This window comes from Furipterus horrens, unplaced genomic scaffold (assembly GCF_987537825.1).
Source record: "Furipterus horrens unplaced genomic scaffold, mFurHor1.1.pri manual_scaffold_4, whole genome shotgun sequence".
In the NCBI taxonomy this organism is placed as follows: domain Eukaryota; kingdom Metazoa; phylum Chordata; class Mammalia; order Chiroptera; family Furipteridae; genus Furipterus; species Furipterus horrens.
The window spans coordinates 199811840-199816304 of record NW_028327174.1 but is presented as its reverse complement, the minus strand read 5'-3'; the positions used below and the strand labels follow the sequence as shown (position 1 = coordinate 199816304).

General features: G+C 52.5%; 1 long non-coding RNA gene across 1 annotated transcript; it reads left to right on the top strand.

The window, feature by feature from the left end:
* Positions 1–1338: 1338 nt before the first annotated feature.
* LOC150013809 (uncharacterized) lies at positions 1339–4058 on the top strand. The gene is made up of 4 exons (XR_016510828.1): positions 1339–1534; positions 2028–2122; positions 2805–2949; positions 3931–4058. It is a non-coding gene; the product is annotated as an uncharacterized LOC150013809 (long non-coding RNA).
* Positions 4059–4465: the final 407 nt, after the last annotated feature.

Genomic DNA, 4465 nt, shown 5'->3' with positions numbered 1-4465 from the left:
CACATCGGGGTGCAACCCTCGCCGCCACTCACCCCAGAACTTTCATCCTCCCCAACAGTCTCCATTAAACAGCAGCCTCCCCTCCTGCCCCCTCTCCCAGCCCTGACAGTCACCCTTCCACGGTCTAACTCCATGAATTTGACTGTTCCAGGGACCTCACAGTAGTGCACTCATACAGTATTTGTACATCCACGGGTGTCCCTTCAAGACCCTGCTTTCAATTCGTTTGGCTGTATACCCAGGATGGCACTGGCGGGTCCTCCGATCCCTCCATGTTTAGCGTGTGGAGGAACCCAGACTCTTTTCCTTAGCAGCGGCGCCATGTTACACCCACGCCAGCAATGCATAAGGGTCCCAATGCCTGCACATCCTCGCCCACGCTTGGTATTCCCTCTTTGTCTGATAGTTGACCGTCACTGTCCCGTTTGGTATGGCGAGGGCATCCAGGGGGAAGGGGTGGCTTGAGGAGAACAAGAAACCTGCAAGCTGGGGGCAGTGGGGGCAGGAGTAGCAACTGACCAGTGTGGCCAAGGTCCGGGAGTGTACTCCGGGACAGGCTGGGACTGCAGCCAGCGAGACAACCCTGGAGAGCCTTGGATGTCCCAGGAGGAGCCTGGATGTCACTCAAGAGGTGGGGGGAGGAGGGGCTCCTGCAGGGCTCTGAGTAGGGAGATGGGACCACAGATGCATGAGGGCAGAAGCGGGCCAGAAGGGAAGAGATGGGATGGGAAGGCAGATAAGAGATGCTTAGGCCGGGAAGAGAAGAAAGAACACTGCTGAGCGGTGGCCACTGCCATCAGCTCTGACTGCAGTGAAGCCCCACATGGGCCCAGCCCTAGGCCAAGCAAGCCCTTCGCCTCCCGCATCTCAGCTCACCTGGTCAGGTGGGTACATGGCTGCCCCAGTTTACAGATGAGAAGACTGAGGCCCCGGGAGCCTAAGTAACACGCCCAGGGTCTCAAGGCCAATTAATAGCAGAGCCGTGACTCAGCCTCCAATCTGTTTCCCATAACTCCACAAGCACGTACTGAGCACCTGCTGTGTACCAGGCCCCACGCTGGCTGCTGTCTGGTGCCAAAGTCGTTGCTCTTAACAACACCACCCGAGACAGTGGTCACCCTCCGAGCCGCTCTAGGACCTGATACACGAAGGTGATTCACCAGGGTGTGCAGGACTTGGAGAACAATTGGAAATTGGAGAAATTGGAGAAACCACGGGAGCTATGGCAGCACACATGCGCAGATTCACCCCACACAGAACCTGCCGGGCCTGGGAGGGCTCATTGCCAACGTGATAAAGAGGAGGAGAGTGCCAGGAAATTACAGACTCTCTGCAGCCTCCCCTTCCCAGCAGGCAAGCTGATTGGCTCCTAATGGTGGGGGTCTGCCCAAAAGGAGAGCAGAGGAAGGCTCCAATCACAGGCAATTGCAATTTTTGTAGGTCAAAGCAGCCAAATTTTGCTGGCAAGTTCCTGTGGTTCAACCTAATGCAGAACGATCGGGCATGTCACTTTCATCCCTTCACCCAACGTTTGGTGAGTTCCTGCCAAGGGCTAACAGTGGGGACACAGAGAGGAACAAAGCCCCTGCGGCTCCTGTCCTCACAGAGCTGTAGCCTGCTGGGGGTCACAGACGTAAAACACACAGTTACAAGTGCAGTGGCTGAGGGCAGACATAGTGGCCCTCAGGGCCAGCTTCCCTGATGGCGTGCGGTCCAAGCTGACATCCAAAGCGTGAGTAGGAGCTGCCCCAGCAAAGCGGTAGGAGGAAAGTGTCGCAGACAAGAAAACAAGGGACAGGAGGCACTGGGGGAATGAACAGAGGAGTGTGCCCAGGGTTCATGAGGGAGGACACAGGCTGGCAGTTAAGGGAAGCCAGGGTTTTCATCTGTTTAGACCTTCAAAGGTCAAGGCAAATAGGGCTTCACGTCAAAAATAGTTTAACAGGCATAGAATCTTTGAAACGTTTCCTGGTGTGTTTTCCCTTTTGCCAATTCTGTATTTTTTGTTGTTGTTCCTCTCTCTCTAGCCACTGCCATGAAACTTCAACCAGGAGGCTTTTGCCCCATAAAGGACCAGTGGGTAACATCTGTCCCATGGAGTAAGGAAGAAGGACGATCTGACGTAAGCATAGTTCCTGCTAGAGCGTAAGCAGGAGTGGAAGAGAGGAGTGGGCAGGACAGGAGGATGGGGCGGGGGCGGGGGAGGAGGGAGGTCAGACTGGAAGGCCGTGGGCAGTAGAGGGATTCGCATAGGTTTAGGGGATGTGAGGACATTCAAGCTGGTGCCTGTGCCCCCTACGATGTGTCCACGTGGGGCCTGACACTGCATCCCACGTGGCAAGGCTGCCACAGACTGGAAATGTCTGAGGGACCCCAGGCAGGTGGGTCTGAGGACAGCCTGACAGAGACCCCCACTGCCACTGAGCAGAGTTAAGTCTAGTAGCTGCGAGGATCCAGGGATGATATTATGGGTTGAATTGTATCCCCCTAAAGATATGTACCTGTGAACGTACCCTTATATGGAAACAGGGCCTTTGCAGATGTAATTGAGTTAAGATGAAGTCATGAGGGGGCACGTTAATCCGGTATGACTATGTCCTTACAGGAAGCAGAATGCCATGGAAGAGCACAGGCAGAGACCCGAGGGACACAGTGACAAGCCTGGGCCACCAGAAACTGGAAGACGCAGATAAGGGTCCTTCCTAGGGCTTCAGAGGCAGCGCGGCCCCGGTGCCCCACTGACCTCAGACTTGTGGCCTCCAGAACTGTGAGACGATGCATTTCCGTTGTTTTCCGCCACCCAGGTCGGGGCACTGAGTTACGGCAGCCACAAAAAACGAATGCTGATGAAAAGAGGCTTGACACTGAGATGGGACGTTAGGCAAAACAAGGTCCACAGTCAGCATCAGCGAATGCCAACACGATGTCCAGACCGGCCACACTGAGCAGGTACAGTGACAGCAAGTGATGAGACACACCCTCCCCAACCCCGTTAGGCCACGTAAGCTTCGCACAGCCAGACAGCACCTGCAAAAGGAAACAAAAAGGAAACACCTCGAGCGTAGAGAACCCACCCTGACAGGGAGGGAGGGCTTTGAAGGGACCGGATATTTGCCTGGGAAAGACCGTTTTACAGAGAAAGAGACGGATGTCCTGTTTTGTCACCCCCATGTCTCCCCCCACCGAGACATCCCCTGGAAACGGGGCATAAGGGAACAAGGAGGCCACTTACAGAAAATCAAAGTGTTTTGCACATTTCATCCGACCACACTTGTGTTTATAAAGTCTCCGTGGAACTGGGCACCTCTTTAAGCACCGACAGGGAAGCAACTCAGAGGCAGGAACTCCGAGTGGGGTGAACTGGTGCATCTCCAGATGGGGTGACCTGATTTATCACACAGATGTGCACCAGAGCATGACATAAGAAAACAGAATGTTAGAAGCAACTTAAATACCCAGCCCCGTGAGACTGGGTAAATAACTATCATTCAAATCATGCTGTTGAAAATTGTTTAATAATCCAGGGGGAAGGTTGTGATAAATGCTATGTAATAATCATAGGATATCAGCCTAAAAACTGTACCGACAGTAGGATTCCACTATTTATGTGGCGTTACTGTATCAGGCTAGCTGCTTTAACAGACTCCCAGAGGTCAGTGCCAACACCACACAAGGTTATTTCACCCTCATGGGACTATCGGGGAAGGTGAGGTCTCTACTCCACTGGGTCACTCGGGGACCCAGGCTCCTGCAGACTAGTGACTTGGCTTCCCCTAGGGTTTTCACTGAGTCCTTCTCCTCCAGTGAGCAGCAGGAGAAGAGAGAGGACATGGAGGATCAGATTTTATAAGCTAGGCACCGAATTGGGTGACATTGCTTCCTCCCACATCCCATGGGTCCGAACTCAATCACATGCCGCTCTGCCTACAGGGGAAGCTGTGAAATGCAGTCTGGCTGTGTGCTGGGAAGAGAAGAGAAACAGGATTTGCTGCACACATACCTGCCACCGTTAATACGCACAGAAAAAATACTGCAAATAAATCCCATTTTAACTGTAATTATTTCTGAGTCGTGAAAGTCTGGGTATTCAAAACGTTTTCTTTTTTTAAAAAAATATTTTTTAAAGATTTTGTTTATTTACTTTTAGAGAGAGGGGAAGGGAGGGAGAAAGAGAGGGAGAGAAATATCAATGTGTGCGAGATCAGGTGGTTGCCTCTCACATGCCCCCAACCACGCCCCCAACCAGGGACCCGGCCCACAACCCAGGCCTGTGCCCTGACTGGGAATCAAACTGGCAATCCCCCGGTTTGCAGGCCGGCGCGCAATCCACTGAGCCATACCAGCCAGGACCAAAATTTTTTCTTATTTATGTTACTTTGAATTTTCAAATATTCTGAAATAAATATCTAGTACTTTTGCAGAGACAAAAACATGTGATTTAATCGTTGACAAAATATTCTCCAGG